This window comes from Phodopus roborovskii, unplaced genomic scaffold (assembly GCF_943737965.1).
Source record: "Phodopus roborovskii unplaced genomic scaffold, PHOROB, whole genome shotgun sequence".
Classification (NCBI taxonomy): Eukaryota; Metazoa; Chordata; class Mammalia; order Rodentia; family Cricetidae; genus Phodopus; species Phodopus roborovskii.
The window spans coordinates 9,013,076-9,030,175 of NW_026126636.1; the positions used below are offsets into that span (position 1 = coordinate 9,013,076).

At 52.7% G+C, this 17,100-nt stretch overlaps 1 pseudogene; it reads left to right on the top strand.

Annotated features, from left to right (window-relative positions):
• The first annotated feature begins 227 nt into the window (after positions 1-227).
• On the top strand, positions 228-2,351 carry LOC127238935 (CD177 antigen-like; annotated as a pseudogene).
• The last annotated feature ends 14,749 nt before the right edge of the window (positions 2,352-17,100 follow it).

The following is a 17,100-nucleotide window of genomic DNA, read 5'->3' on the forward strand; positions in this document are numbered from 1 at the left end:
TGCTGGATTCTTGGTACAGGGAATCCATGGCTGAGTCTGAGATTTGCAAGCATAGAGCATGTAACTTCCAAACAACTCAGGACAGTCTGGCTTCATGTTCTCCTATACCCTAGCGTTCACACAGGCTGGAAGCAAAGACAAAGACAATCCCTGTCTGTGTCTGAATGGTCTCCTGTTCTCCATCAGTTCCCAGGACCTGATCAGCTCTTCCCAACTTCAGAGAAGCCATGGCAGCCTGCTGCATCCACTACTCACTGCTCATCCTCCTGCTGGGCGTCACCCCCTACTCAGGTGAGTGTGATGATAAAGCTTGAGGGGAGACAGTCTACTTGAGGGGGCGATTCCTTGGCAGGCAGAGGTGACTGGGGTGGAGGGACACACATGCCAGACACACCACAATATGAATTGGAATGTGCTTGCTGCCCTTAGCCCAGAAGTTGAGGGACAGCATGGTGTCTCCCTGACTCTCACAAAGCCAGGCCATTTTCCTCTTCACAGGTACTCTGAAATGTCACAGTGGAACCATGGTGAAATTTGGCAGTGGCTTCACTAAGGAAGCTGTTACGTGGTCCTCACAAGAAACCATAGAAACACAACCTGGGGAGATATGTCAGGAGACATTCCTGGTAGTAGACGTAGGTGCGTGGGATGAGATGGAGGGCCACACTCCTGCACCAAGCCACCCACCCCTCCCCTGAATTCTGTGTCCTGCAGTTGGGGCCCTCTCTCTGTGCCTTGTTTCTGGCCATCATTGGGGTCTGTGAGGTAGCCCTGTGCTAGTTAGGGGGAAAGCCCTGGGCTGGGAGCCCAGTACCACATGAGCTGGGTGTGGTGGCAGCTGCCTGCAATGGCTGCACGGAGCCCTGGGTGGGGACAGTCCACTGCATCTGCAGCTATGTAGGCAGTTCCAGAGCAGCCTGGACTAGATGGGACTCAGGGTTGGGGAAGAGTGAGGAAATGAGGAGGGAGACAGGGAGGAGGGGAGGAGGGAAGGGAGGGAGGAGAGAGGGAAGGGGGGAGGAGCAGGAAGCTGAGTGCCTTTGGGGCTCTGCTAGGCACTGAGTGCTGTGCAGCTTACAGCTAAGGGGAAGAGGAGAGAGACACAGAGCACAGGGGTCGCGTGGGTGTGAAGTCGGGTGTGGAGAGGAATCCAGCGGGGCAGGAGTGAGGGTGAGCACAGTGAGGCTGCAGCCTGCGGGAGGGGCTCAGGGTCCCTGTGTGCACACTGTGTGCCACCAAAGCCGCAAGGGGCGGGGCAGAAGCAGCTTGAGCTTCAGGCTTTGGCTGACACAGAACATGCTGTGTCCCATTGTCCCTGGGGATTGTGCTCTCCCTGTGACTGGGACATCAAGGGACCCAAGAACTGGGCTCCTGGGCCTTGCCATCCTCCCCACCCAACCTGGCTTCCATCTTCTTCCCTCTTAGGAGGAAAATCTCTCCTACTGGGGAGCAAAGATCCCAGCAAAGATAGGGATAGCAAGGAAGAACGCACTGTGGTGTATGCCAGTGGACCTGGAATAGTGGCTGCCTCTTACTTCAAGTTTTGTAACACTCCTCTGTGTAACCATGCTAACACCAGCCAAGTCTTACTTAAGCACCTCCTTCCCTCAAGTATGTGACCCGGGGACAGGGCAGCAGGTGGTGGCTGCCTGGAGTAAACTGTGCAGCCACCTCCTCCTCTCTCCCCAGCCTCTGTTGACCCAGGAACCACCCAGTGTCCTGTCTGCTTGCACTTTCAAGGTGCCTGCACCCGCAATTCCAACTTTGTCTCCTGTCCCAAGGGCACTCATTGCTATACAGGTGACATTAAGATTAAGGGAGGTGAGTGCTGCTGGCTGCACCCCCAGTATGAGGGAGGCTGAGGCCAGGACTCCAGGGACCCAGCAGGAGGGATGGGGACTGACTCCTGGGTCTGGGGGAAGAGGGGAGGGGTCAGAGGCCTGGGCTGCTGTAGCAGAGGGGGTGTGGCTGGGGCCTAGAACCCTGGGACTGAGAGGAAAATTGGGAGCTGCCATCCTGGGTCCAAAGGAGGAGGCTGGAGCCCGGGCTCCTGGATATGAGTTGTTTTGGGTTTCCTGAACTATACCTCCCTGGCCCTTCCTCCGGCTGGATCTTCATCTTCTAGGTGGATTCAGTCACACATTTAGCATTGATGGATGCCTGAAGTCCTCTGACAAAACCTTACTGAAAGGCAAAGATTCAATCGGGATCTTCTCTGTGGTGGAAAATCTTGATCAGACAATGACTGCAATCTCTTTCTCACATCTGGTTGTCCCTGGCACCTCCCTGGCTTGGCTGTTAGGGCTGGGGCTCTTCTTAGCCCTTTATCTATAGGACTCTGTCCTCTCTGATGAATCCCCTGTGATTCTTCATCCCTGTTGGTCCCCACACCCAGCTGTCCTCTGACGTCATAACCTGAGCCCTTACACTTGGAACTGCCTGCTCCTGCTGTCCCCATGCCCACATCTCTCGCCCCACATCTCTGCCTCCTGATAGTTACACATGGCAGCTGCTCAACTCACCCTGCACCACAGCTGAACACCCTGCACCAGGAAACGGTCACGCGTGTGAAATGATACCTTCACTCTAGATTCCCCAACTACTGGGTTTCTCTGTGAGGAAGTGACACTCGCTGGAATCCATTGAGAGAACTGGGGCCAAGACCCGTGCAGGGAGCCAGGGAGTTGTCCTAATCCCGCCACTGTGGCAGGCATGTGTCACAGGTCTTTCAGATTAGAGTCTAAGGCTCCTGGGATACAATGTGCCTTCTGAGAGGCGCGGAAACCCAGACCAGAGCCGTGACAGGTTCTCCTAGTAGCCCTCACAGAGACAAGGCACTAGTTTCAGTTCACTAGAACTGGCTGGAGCTGAACTAGCAGAACTTAGGGAAGCCACAACTGAGGGGCAACCAATTAGCAGGCACCCAAGCCTTCTGCTAGCTCAACAGGTCCCCCACAGCCTCTGCTAGCTCAAGATAGCTCTCCCTACCCTGCAGTTATAAGGTGCCTAAGAGACTACACTTTCCTCCACCAATCAGCCCCAGATTAATCCCTCCCCGCCCTTGAATTCCCCTAACTCCACTTAAAAGAAGCTTGTGACCACCCTATGGGGTCACTATTTGCCACCCAACTTGTGGGAAACAATAAACCCTCTTGCTCATTTCATATGTGACTGCTGGTCTTTTCTTGGCGGCTCCTCTCAGACCATAACACCTCCATGTTTCTGAGTGGCCCACACGCTCTCTAAGGCAATGGAGTGTTCTGGTGCTTTGTGTTTCTCCACTTGTCCCCATAGTAGTCAAGAAATCATGCTTGACTGTCAGGCATGGAAACTTGATAGGACAACTGGATCAGACATCCATCTGTATACACTGTGTAGCTTACACACTCCATTGTACCCTGGCAACTGCAGCCATTACACTCTGTTTCTGGCGAGAGGATTAAAGGTCTGATTGTTCTCCATTAAATTTTCTCAGCCTCGGTCTTGCTGGGCACCCTCCCACCAGCCTAGTTCAATTTCCCTCTGCCGCATCAGGGGACCTTGGCCGGATGATGAGCACGGGCACTTAAAGGTCTGGCCTCCATGGTGCTGTGTGACACAATGCTTCCTGGGGAGACTCAAACATACACATCTATTCACCCCAGACTTGACACCTTGCCAGAACAAACTTCAGATACCACCAAAGTGCAACTTGGTGAACCAATCCGTGTTATGTCGGGATTTCTTACACGGATATGCATGGGTCAGGAATTCCATAGAGGAGCAGAAATGACTCAAAGGCAGGTCATCACCAGGGCCCACCCCCGCATGAGTGACAGCTCACAGAGCTGGGAGCCTGGAGGGCACTGCACAGCCTGCGGGCAGCTCAGCGGGCGGGAGGATGCCTTTTCCAGGTGCCTCAGTTGGTCTAAACCTCTTGCAGGCAGCTCCTCTGGGTTCTGCTTCTTCCAGGCAGCGGCTTGTATATCAGTCTCCTTGCAGCCTGGCTCCTCTGTAGCTTTTACTGGTTGTCCTGTCTGGCTCTGCTTGGCTTCGGGGACTTCCTGGCGCTGTTTTGAGGTGTTTAGCTTCTTGCTTAAAGAGCTTCCCTAAAGGTTGGAGCGTTTGCCTCTTACAACACTACACCACTTTCCCTGCCCTGCCTTTTTTCACCTCCTCTCCCAGCGATTCCTGGGTCTTGGTGGGGTGACTGGGGATGTCCATGGATGGCTACTAAATAGGCCACCTGCCACCGCGCAGCAGTCTAGGAGAGTCACAGAAGTTGCTTCCCCGCTTGGCACTTATGACCTCCCCAGCTATGGGGTTCCCCTGCTGCTTACAGTATCAGATGTGAACTTCCTCCTGGGGAATGGGCCTAAAATCCAACCAGAAGGCTTTACCCATGGCCACCAACCCACTACGGCACAAGCTGGCACGTCCTGTATGCATTTGCTATTTCAGTGACGACAGCCAAACAAACGTTGGCTACCATTCGCTACCTGCAGCCTACGTGGCCCCTTCCAGCGCTATGAAAGCCGCCAGTAGCGTGTGCATTTCCATGCTTAATGTCCCAGCTTCATGTCCCCATGCCCTGTGATGTCTCCAGCAATGGGGTCTTACTGTCTGTGTTCATATGCCTCTGGCTGTAGTCTTCCTTATATCTACGATAAAATCCTCCTCCTCAACCATACCTTGGAAACTCCATGGCCTCATTGTCATTCATGAGGTCCCTAGAGCTGGTGTTTCTTACTGTCTAGGTTCAATACCACCTCTGCGACCCAGTGGCTCCTCCATGCATTTCCTAATCATGGAACTCTTCCCCAAGCCTTATGTTCCCACTCTATGAGTGGATGGCTTACTTGCCCATACCCTGTAGCTCTACCTGTTGAGGGGACTCTAGTAGAGTCCCTGAGCATGACAAGCACAGATCTTGGAAGGCCTTGCCCTTCCTCTATCCCCTCTTCCTTGATAAAAACCATTAGATTACATTCCTAAAGCTGGCCACCAAGGTCTAGTCCCTTATTTGGACACCTCCTCCTGAGACTGACTACCAAAGTCCTGCTATCAAAGTACTGAAGTCCAGTGATCAGAAGCCCGCTTTGGCTGCCCTAATTAATATGCTCAATTAAAACGAAACAACTCATCCTTATAAACCACCATGTGCCCATGGGTCACAACTCTTTTGGTGACTGGCCCTTCCCCTGTGAAAATCCTGTTGACAGGTCCCAGGTTTCTTCAGTGGGCCAACTGTGTCCATCCTCTTGGCGATGTAGACTGAATGATGACCCCTCCTTCCCAGAGATCTCCTTATCACCTCTCAAGATACATGGGGACACCATGTCTCTCCACCTTGTCCAACCACCCAACTGGATGGATAGCTCCCATCCAGAAAAGTCATACCGGATGGTAAAGGTTCACTTTGGTTCCAACCATGACTCCCAATGTGCCTCTGCTTTCTCTTCTGTCTACTCCAAGCATTCTGTATGCTTCTTAAGCTTTCTGGACTTTTATATACTTCAGAACAGAAGAAATAAACAAACATGGCCCGGGGCTCAGCTGGTAGAGAGCCTGCCTAGTAGATGTGCATCTCCACTGCCCTGTAAACGGTGGCACCCACCAGTAACCCAGAAAGAGAGGTCAGAGGGATCAGAAGTTCAAGGTCATTTGCAGCTACAAGGAAGGTTCAAGGCCATCTGGGGCCGGACGACTCTGCTCCAAAGAGAACATGTGACTGGAAAGACCCCAGCAGACCCCAAGAGTTTGGAGTCTGTCAGGAGGGAAGGCCCTTGCCCCCAAGAGATGAGACCGGACCACTGGATGCAAGTGCAACAGGTTATTTATTGTTTACACACAGGTACCTGTGGACGCTTCAGTCTTTCGGGAGACTGAGTGAGCATGCCTAGTTAAAGCATATGCAGTTTTATATAAGGTTGGTGTGGCAAGAAGCAGGCTTACAGAAGCAGAAGCATGGTTACAGGGATTTCATTGTTTCATTTAAATGTAGCGGTTGTAGTTAACCAAGGACAGTTGGTTATTCAGTTATGACTCTCTCAGCATCCTGGATACCGTCCTCCTGACCTTGCTTTAGGCCAAGCTGCAGACCACAGATATCTGGTTGGCGTCGGATGAGAGCAGCACCTGGTTCCCTCCTGTACTTTTCTCATAACTTGACCTTGGCAATTAGTGAGAGCAGCTCAAACAGGCAATAAGCATAGTGGGGGTCTTTCAGACTGAAGTGCATCACATGATCTTAGGACAACATTGCTATGAAGCTAATTATGTTGTATATAATTAATATGTTACTATTTAAAAGAAAAGCGAGGGCCAGGAAGATAACTCAGCATGGGAAGGCACCGGACTGGGAGCCTGAAATCCTGAGTTTGATTCAGGGACAACACTATGGAAGGAGAAAAATGACTCCCCAAATTATCCTGTCATGCGCACTTGTCATATGATTCTCAACACACATGCGCGCGCACGCGCACACACACAAGACATAGTGAATTGTAATAAAAGAACTGACAGTTACCCATAATCACGTAGGTCATCCTAACAGTAGCAATAAGGGTAAATATTGGTGATGGCAATCAGTGATGAAACCGACTCCCTGCTCATGAGTACAATTTTGAAGCATTTTGAGGGACAAGGAAAAGACCTTCCAGGATACCACCTGACCCTACAATTGATGGGTGACCTCGGCAGCAACAGACATTGACCCCACTGACCGTTGCCCAGTACTCAATATCTGCGCATGTGTGCCTCGTGAAGAGGCCAGTAATTGACATCTCTGGGAACCAATGGGATGCAGCGATTCTCCAGGTTTATCCAATGGAGATTGCAAAGGGTTCGCATTACCCAATGGGACCGAGTGTATTAACTGGCCGAAGTTGCATATTTCAGGGACTCTGGGAGGAGACAGACGTGACTCTGGAACATATCATGAAGCACCTTCCAAGCCCAAGATCTGGTGAGGACATTCTGGAGCCAAAAAAAATACTGCTGCTTAAAACGAAAAGCAGCAGTGAGGGACCCGATCCCGGAGACCTGAGGAGAGGCCCGTGAGGATGGGCAGGGAAAGGACCGGGAAGGGGCTATAATCTTGAGTCTGAAGGAGGAAGAGGCTGGGACTGGATTCCTGGGTCCAAGGGAGGGGACTAGATAGACATGTAGGCCTGAGTTTGATAAACAGGGACTAAAGTCTTGGGTCTGAGGGAAACTGGGCCCTGGATTCCCTAATCTGAAGGAAGGAGGCTTTGGTCTTAGCATGCTGGGATCGTTCTCTGGGCCTGGGTTCTCAAAGTCTCTGTTCTGGCCTTTGTGTCTCTGGGAAGCATCTGGGGGAGTAGATGGCCACCCATGACCTCAGGAGGAGGCTGCAGGTGCTCCTCCTTCACGGCAGGGTGCTGAGTACTGTGCACTTTGGCCTGAAGAAAGGAAGTGGGTGACAGGAATCCTGGGTCCACTGGCATGGGAGGAGCAGAAACCAGATGCCACATTCCTGGGGCAGACAAACCAGGGCCCTCAGAATTGGAGATCTGGGGGAGCTGGGTGCTGAGAGCTGAGACTGAGGCCTGGAGAAGGTTCTGCTTGGGATCTGAAGTCCTGAGGCTCAAAGCAGAGGGTTTTGGGCCCTGTATCCCACATCTAGACAAGGAAGGAACATGGTTGCTGGATTCTTGGTACAGGGAATCCATGGCTGAGTCTGAGATTTGCAAGCATAGAGCATGTAACTTCCAAACAACTCAGGACAGCCTGGTTTCATGTTCTCCTATACCCTAGAGTTCACACAGGCTGGAAGCAAAGACAAAGACAATCCCTGTCTGTGTCTGAATGGTCTCCTGTTCTCCATCAGTTCCCAGGACCTGATCAGCTCTTCCCAACTTCAGAGAAGCCATGGCAGCCTGCTGCATCCACTACTCACTGCTCGTCCTCCTGCTGGGCTTCACCCCCTACTCAGGTGAGGATGTAGAGGAAGAGCCAGGGGCACATCATGATTGGATGTCCAAATGCTCTGCACGCCATTGAGTGACTCGTAGCAGACTGGAGAAGGAGGAAATGACGGCTGTGGGCGGAGAAGAACGTGGACAAAGAAAGGAGGACAATGTGTGAGACACAACTTTTGTCCCCAGAGCCCTGCCCAAATTTTCAGAGAGAAAATGAAAGCCTTGCAGTTGCCTTGGCCAGAGAAGCTCCATCACCGTAGAAGGTCATTCATTCTCCCACTTGTTCCCTGACACTATGTGATGTCCCTAGCCTGAAGGACGACAGATAGATGTGCCATAGTGATAGAGAGTGGATGGGTACATGGAGAAGTAGGAACGGCAAGTCACATGGGGACCTGTGGGCCAGTCTAAGACTTCAGAAGGCTCTAGAAGGCTTTAGCTATATTTTCGATTATGTATTGGGTTATGTCTGTCTGTCTGCTTGCCTGCCTGACTTCTGGAGGGTATGTGCTCCTAACAGATGGGAACCAATCTCAATATTTTGAAGAGCATCAAGTGCTCTTAACCCCTGAGCCATCTCTACAACCCTGTTGGAAGTCAGATTTATTCTGGAGGAGATAGAATTTTCTGTATGCTCAAAGTTTCTCTGAGTCTTTCTGAGACCTGCCGTGATTATCTTATCCTTTAAGAGAAGCCCAGTGCTGTGTGGTAAATATGGTCGGGTTGACGGGAAGGGGGCTCAGAGGGACCCATGGCAGGCAGACGAAGGCCTTGGCATCTTGAACATTAGAAGTGGCCACAGTGCTCAGGTTCTGCCACAGGGTCCTGAAGAATGCGGCATGGGCTGGATTTTGAGGAAACCATGCCTGAGAATTGCGGCGGCTCTGCCTCTTGTGCTACTGCGGGAAAGGAGCCGCCTCTGAGAAAGTGGGGAGGGTGTGGGGGGAGCAGAGAGAGCGAGGTCTGGTCCGCGGGAGCAGGGCAGCTGGAGCTGCATCTTTGTCACCTGGAAAATGAGGACATGGCCAGCACCCAACTGGGGGCCATCAAGGATGGTGACAGTGCTTGTGGACACTCAGTCCCCGCTCCAGGAATTTCTGCATCATGGGGCACGGGAGAGAATGTGATGATCATGGGAGGCCTTTAGCGAAGGTCAAGTTCAAGGTCGTCTGACTGGACTGCTGTGTTCAACCCTGACCCTAAGGAGACAGAAAGCCTAAATTCTGAGTCCAGCTCTGCTGCCAGGGTGACACTGGGCAAACCCCTCAACACTTCCCGCCTCAGTCCCCCTGCCTTGAGACTGCTGCCCGTTGCTGTGGGGTTGTGGTGAGGACCTGACACATGCAGGCAACTGTCACAACAGGAGCTGGCCCTGCAGCCCCAGTGCCCCAGAGATGGAGGCTGGAGGGCTGCCAGTCCAGGCCAGCCTGGACCACAGAGCAACAGGCTGACTCAAACACACGAAACTGGGGGCGCAGGGGGCTCATCTGTGGGGAGCCATTTCTGCACCCAGACACCAAGCAGGGTCCGGTGCTCACTAGAGGTCAGCCTAGTGGTTTGTTTGGAGTCTAGGGCTTCTCAGTCCAAAGAGATGCATTAGGCTGAGGAGATGGCTCTGATGCTAAAGGGTCTGCAATCCCAGGGCTGGGGAAGAGCCCTGGCCTTACTGCTTAGTGGGTCAGGCCAAATTAGTGAGATCTACTTTCATGGAGAGATCCTGTATCAAAGAGGACATGAAGTCTGATTAAGGAAAACGTCTAGTGTTGACATCCGAGCATACACACGTGCACACATTCCCCTGAGAGCTCCATCACAAACACAGGCAGAAAGGAATGAATCCAGGCCCCCTTCCTCGTTAGTCTGATGTGGAATCAGACTTTCCTTTAAGCTCACGGGGACTTCTTATCAATTATGAAAGCTTGGACTTAACTTAGGCTTGTCCTGCTGGCCCTGATAACTTTAATTGGCTCATTTGTGTTAGTATACATTTTGTCCTGTGGCTTGTTACCGTTCATTCTGTATGTTCAACCCCCTCCACGCCTCCTCCTTCTTTCTCTGTGCACAGAAGTCCTGCATGCACCTCCTACCTAGCCATGGGCCATTCGGCTCTTTATTTAAGCAATCCCAGTAATATGTATTTACACAGTGTTCAAATACCCCAGATGGGGAGTGGAGAATGGTGAAGAGGATCCATCAGGGGAGGGGCAAACTTTCCTCATGAGGCTCTGAGAGGGGCGGGCGTTCAGGGAGGAACTGGGTGAAGGGAGCTGCAGGTTTGGAGGCTTTGACTTGTGAGTCAAAGGGACCTCACAGCCAGGGCACAGGGAGTATGACTTGGAATGTGATAGCTGCCCTTAGCCCAGAAGCTGGGGGCCAGCATGGAGGCTCCCTGACTCTCACAAACTGTGATTTTCCTCTCCACAGATGCTGTGTCCTGTATGTTGGGGCACATGGTGTCAGTTGGCCATGACTTGACTAAGAAAGCTGTTTTCTGGCCCTCATCAGGAATCAGGGACAGTGGGCCTAAGGAGTTATGTCAGGAGAGTCTCCTGTTAGTAGACGTAGGTGCGTGGGATGAGATGGAGGGCCACACTCCTGCACCAGCCCACCCACCCCTGCCCTGAATTCTGTGTCCTGCAGTTGGGGCCCTCTCTCTGTGCCTTGTTTCTGGCCATCATGGGGGTCTGTGAGGTAGCCCTGCGCTGGGTCCCCAGTACCACATGAGCTGGGTGTGGTGGCAGCTGCCTGCAATGGCTGCACGGAGCCCTGGGTGGGGACAGTCCACTGCATCTGCAGCTATGTAGGCAGTTCCAGAGCAGCCTGGACTAGATGGGACTCAGGGTTGGGGAAGAGTGAGGAAATGAGGAGGAGACAGGGAGGAGGGGAGGAGGGAAGGGAGGGAGGAGAGAGGGAAGGGGGGAGGAGCAGGAAGCTGAGTGCCTTTGGGGCTCTGCTAGGCACTGAGTGCTGTGCAGCTTACAGCTAAGGGGAAGAGGAGAGAGACACAGAGCACAGGGGTCGCGTGGGTGTGAAGTCGGGTGTGGAGAGGAATCCAGCGGGGCAGGAGTGAGGGTGAGCACAGTGAGGCTGCAGCCTGCGGGAGGGGCTCAGGGTCCCTGTGTGCACACTGTGCGCCAGCAGAGCCGCAAGGGGCGGGGCAGAAGCAGCTTGAGCTTCAGGCTTTGGCTGACACAGAACATGCTGTGTCCCATTGTCCCTGGGGATTGTGCTCTCCCTGTGACTGGGAGCATCAAGGGACCCAAGAACTGGGCTCCTGGGCCTTGCCATCCTCCCCACCCAACCTGGCTTCCATCTTCTTCCCTCTTAGGAGGAAAATCTCTCCTAGTGGGGAGCAAAGGTTCGGACATCCCTGTGGTGATGAGTAGGAGCCCTGTCACCATGTATGTGGAAGGACCTGGAATAGTGGCTGCTTTGTACACCAAATTCTGTGATACTTCCATGTGCAATGAAGCTGTCAGCAGCGAAGTCCTAATTCGCCATCTTCGCCTTAAACGTATGTGATCTGGGGACACAGGAAGTCAGGGATCTGCCTGTGGCTGCAGCTGGGAGGGTACTGTGCAGCCACCTCGGTCTCTCCTCAGCCTCCTCTGCAATAAAACCCATCCGATGTCCTGTCTGCTTGAGGTACCATGATTCCTGCACCGACACTTCCGAGTTTATGATCTGCCCTAAGAACACCGCTTGCTATTCTGGTGACATTTCTGTTAAGAGAGGTGAGTGTACCCCCCCCAGGATGAGGGAGGCTGAGGCCAGGACTCCAGGGACCCAGCAGGAGGGATGGGGACTGACCCCTAGGTCTGAGGAGAAGGTCAGAGGCCTGGACTGCATAGCAGAGGGGGTGTGGCTGGAGTCTAGAACCCTGGGTCTGAGGGAAAAGTTGGGACCTATGCTCCTGGGTCTATAGGAGGAGGGCTGGAGTCTGGACTCCTGGGTAGAAGGTGTTTGGGTTTACTGAACTATCCCTCCTTCCCCCTCACTGGATCTTCTAGGTGAGAAAAGTACGGATTTTAGTGTTCAAGGATGCTTGGACTTGACTACAAGAACCATATTCAATGTTAGTACATCAGTTGGGGTCTTCTCTGTGATGGAAAAAGTGGTATCACTGACTTCAAATTCATTCTCATATGTGTTTGTCCCTGGCTTGGCTGTTAGGGCTGGAGCTCTCCTATTTCCCTGTGTATCTTCATCCCTGTTGGCCCCCACACCCAGCTGTCCTCTGACGTCATAACCAAGACCTTACACTCGGAAAGTCCTGCTCCTGCGTCCAGGTGCCGCCATCCCTCGCCCCACACACCTCTGCCTCCTGATGGTCATATATATGGGAGCCGCTGAACTCTCCCTGAGCCAGAGCAGACAGCCACAAAATGTAATAATACAGTTTTTTCTCCAAATACCTGTTTCCCTATGTGAGGCGATGAACAGCGTTAGTGGGATCCATCAAGAGTCAGCTGCCAAGGCCTGGTCTCCATGGTGCTGTGTGACACAATGTTTCCTGGGGAGCCTCAACATACACATCTCTTCACCCCAGATTTGACACCTTGACAGAACAAAATACAGACACCAACACAGTCCAACTTGGTGAACCAATGGGTGTTATATCAGAGTCACCTACACGGATACGTGTGTGTCAGGAATTCCATAGAGGAGCAGAAATGACTCAAAGGCAGGTCATCACCGGGGCCCACCCCCACATGAGTGACAGCTCTCAGAGCTGGGAGCCTGGAGCGCACTGCACAGCCTGCGGGCAGCTCAGCGGGCGGGAGGGTGCCTTTTCCAGGTGCCTCAGTTGGTCTAAACCTCTTGCAGGCAGCTCCTCTGGGTTCTGCTTCTTCCAGGCAGCTGGTCTGGTCTGAGTCTCCTGTGCAGACTGGTTGTCCTGTCAGGGAGGGGCCTGTGGAGTCTGGTTGGCTTCAGGGACTTCCTGTAGCTATGTTGAGCTGTTTAGCTTCCTGCTTAAGGAGCTTCCCTACAGGGTAGAATGTTTCCATCTCTAGCAAACTTACACCGCACACAGGTTTCTCCAAGGCAAGGCTTCGGCTCTGCCCAGCCAACCTGGTGCTGCAGCTAAAGCATTGGGTCTCTCTGTGACCTGGGAGGTCACAGGTCACTGGGCCTTACTCTGACCTTTGACCCTCAGCTTCTCTTGTGTGTGTGGATTTGGCTTCTGTCCTTCTACAGTGTGGCTACTGGGGCACGGGGCCCACTACATCAGGCTTGGAGGCAGGTGCCATTACCCACAAGAACCGTCTCTCTGACTGATGGTTTTTAGAGTTTCATTGTGGGCTGAAACTCACACCCTGCCCATCAGTGGCTCTGTGAGGAAGGAGCCGGGAACTCATACTCCAATACTGCTGTACTTTGAACACACATAGGCTGACACCAGAGACAATAAGGCAGTCCCCGTAGACCTGACACCCACATTGTTGAGACAGGGACACTCAGGAAACTGAATCTGGAGAGGCAGAAGTGTCCACGGGAGTCACACACCCTCCTCAGTGGAGTAATTAATTTCTTTGTTGCCATCACGCAAACTTGAAAACAAGCTAAATGGAGGGAAGATGTGTTGACAGGGTCAACAGCTCCTTGTGGAAGGGAAGACAGGTGGTAGTGCGTGAAACCAGGACCTTCTCATCCCTGAGGGTCCAAAAGCCAGGGCATGGTGCCCTGTTGTCCCCACTCCATCAATCCTCTCTGAAAACACACCCAACAGACAGACACACACCCAAAGGTGTGCTACCTTAATGCCCTAGCTGCCTCTCGATTTCATTCCTTGCCAAAAGACATAAACTGCTGTACTTTTCATCCTGCCTTTCTTTGCCCAGATGTTAGTGTAAGACCCTCAGAATGAGGAGTCTCCCAGTTTCGGTCGGTTCCCCCAAGAATGCAATGTCCAGTCCAGTTGCTGCAACACGCAAGAGGCTTTAATGAACAGGAAACATTTGCGCAAACGGGCCCCCTCAGCAAGCAGGCTAGAGAGAAGCACCATCCCCCGGGGCACAGGTGTTTTTAAAGGCAAAACCCACAAGCTTAGGGAAGGGGTGGGACCCTCTGTCCATTGAGTTCGTGACCCTTTGAGGCCGGATGGTCTCCCTATTAGGGTCACCAGACCTTAGGGCCTTGGGGTGTGTTAATTGATCTTGTCTGGGCAAACCGGAGTTGCAGCTGTCTCTTTGTTTCTTAAGGACCCTATTTACCACCTGCTGACTCACTGAAAGGAGGGGCAGTGTGAATTGTTGGTATCCTGCTATCTCAGGGCTAGTGGTTAGCAAATTCCAGGATCTAAGTCACAGTGGTCTTGGTCAGCGTTCTGGGTCAGATTGCCCTTCATTTTAATTATCTGGGCTCCATTTCATTTCTTTGCTAGTTTAAGTCTTTCATTGGAGTCTTCCACGTAGAAGGCATGCTATCCCATGAGCCACTGCTCCAGTTTGTGGTGTTACGTAATAATCACCGTGTCCGCCTCAGTTTACATCATGAGCAGAAGAAGAGGACAAAGATTACACACAGCAGCAGCTCAGGTCAGGGTGACAGCTGGTAACAATCAGGACTGCCTTTGACAACCAGCTCTTCTCCCCTGCAGCCTGGTTCTGCCCCCACCCTGGCTTATAGCTGTGAGCCACCATAGCGAGGTGATACAAGGTCAGAGTCCTGGGGAAGCAGATGCTGCAGGACAAAGGCGCAGACCTGCATGTCAACACATTGTTGAGGCTCCACAGCAATGGGACACTGACTAAAACACACAGTGAACTAGCGACTTCTCAGGGAAGAGGAAGAGAGGGGCTCTGCTTCGCTGTATCTGGCGTTCCCATGGCATGCCTACTTGCACCACGGTTGTTTTCAAGCCCCCAGTAAGACACACTGAACAGAAATGTGAGGACATACTCGATAGGGCTCTGGAGTGCTGGGCAGAAGGCTCCGAACTTAAGGTCATCCTTGGCTACTCTCCACTTTGGAGCCAGCCTGGCTCCTTGAGATTCTGTTTCAAAATGAAAAGAGAAAACGGATTTTAGCTGTAGGCATTTCCAGTGTACAGTTCAGTCGTGATCAAGCTGTTGGCAGCAGATCTCCAGAACACACGGGCACTCCAAGGGGTGGGCTCCTCTCCCACCCACAAAGCCCCCGTTTGAGCCCCAGTACTGTATGTCAGGGTACATGCCTACAAGACCAGAGCTTAAGAGGCGGAGGCAGAAGGATGGATCAAAAGTCCCAGGCTGTCTTCTCTGGCTACACTATGAGTTCAAGGCCAGCCAAACTTAAAGAGCCCCTGTTTGGAAACAACGATCCAATCCAAGGGGGTACAAACTTCTGTTAACACCTGAGATACAGAAGCAGTGGGGACCCCAAAACTTAAGGACCTACCTACCCAGGAGCAGTGTCATAAATAGGAATAGGAATTCTCGGAAGACATCGTGTATTTCTACCATATAGCTGGGACAAAGATAAATGACACCCAAAACAGAAAATGTCCAGTGACAAGAAAAGGCTGGGTGGTGGTGGCGCACACCTTTAATCCCATCACTCAGGGGGCAGAGGCGGAGCATGGGGACCTCTGTGAGTTTGGGGTCAGCCTGGTTCAGTGGTAAAGAGCACCAGCTGCTCTTCCAGAACACCTAGGTTGAATTCCAACAGCCGCAGAGCAGCAGAGCAGCTCACAACTGTAACTCCAGCCCCAGGAGATCCGATGCCCTCTTCTGGCGCCAAGCACACAAGTGGTACCCAGCTATACATGCAGGCAAGCACTCATACAAGTAACAAAATAAAAATATCCACTCACAAAAACATGTACATTTCCACCCATAGGATAACACAAAACGCTATCACAAGATCGCTGCTCCCTACCGCTGCGGGCCAGGGGCCCGGCAGCTGTGGAACAGCATGATCACCTCTGCACTCCCCACGTGATGCTGCTGTGCCAAAGACCAAACCAACCCCAGTCCCCTGGCCGTGGAGACTCCAGCCTGCCCACCGTGGTCGCTGCAACATTCACGGCGGACGGCAGCGTGTCCACCGCCAGATGGACAGCCGGGTGTGTGCAGGGCAGCACTAAGCGGCCATTATCAGCAAATCCTCCCGTTCTTAGGACCCCGTGTAAGACAAAGGGCACGCGTGTCCTCCCTGTGTAGAATTCAACAGAAGGGGCAAGGAGCCCAGGACTGAGGGAAAGTGGAAAGGGAACAGAATGGATAGACATGAACGGGGCGGGGCTGGGGCTCAGCCTGCACAGAGCTGGCCTAGCTGCTTTCATCCCCAGTGCTGCATAAATGGTGGCACCCACCAGTAACCCAGGAAGAGAGGCCACAGGAATCGCAAGTTCAAGGCCATCCTGGGCTAGAAGATTCTGTCTCAAAAAGAAAAAATATTTGAACAATGTAAATCATATGCACTTATTAAAAGACTGCAACGAAACCCTTTACTTTGTTTTAACACACGGGAAAGAGGAAGATGATGATGATGGTGATGATGATCTGAGGGCCAGCAAGATGGCTCGGGGTAAAGGTTCCTGCCACTAAACCTAACAGCCCTGAGTTTGAACCCTAGGGCCCACATGCTGGCAGGGCAGAGTTGACAACCTCTAGGCTCCAGACGTGTGCCCTGACACACACACACACACACACACACACACACACACACTAAATAAATAAATAAATCAAAATACATCCAAAGAACTTAAACCTGTCTGAACGTTCGTCTGGTTCACGGTCCGGACGAGGCCAAGAGGATTCATTCGCTCGCCGCGCAGGCAGCCTGCGCTGTCACATGGTTGCCCCTCTGTGCATGCAATATTTATGGAGGTATCTTAAGCGACAGGGCAGAGGACCATCCTCCACTCAGCCCTCAAGGACTGCATTAAGGACGAGGCGGGGCTCCATTGCTGCATGGAGTCGTTGGAAGGTAAGCTGACACGCGGTGGCTAGGGCCACCGGGAGGGTGCCAGAGCAGGGGCAGGGTGTATTAATTCCACGGGCAAAGGCCGAGTCTACTACCTAGTGCCTTTGCAGGACCGGAGGCAGCGACCCGGGCCAACACACCTTCCGCGTGCACCTCGGGCAGCAACAGCCAGGGGGCGCGTGCGTGCCTTGGGAAGCGGGGCCCAGTAACTGGCTTCTCCGGGGGCCAATGGGATGCAGCGATTCTCTACGGCTCGTCCAATAAGACC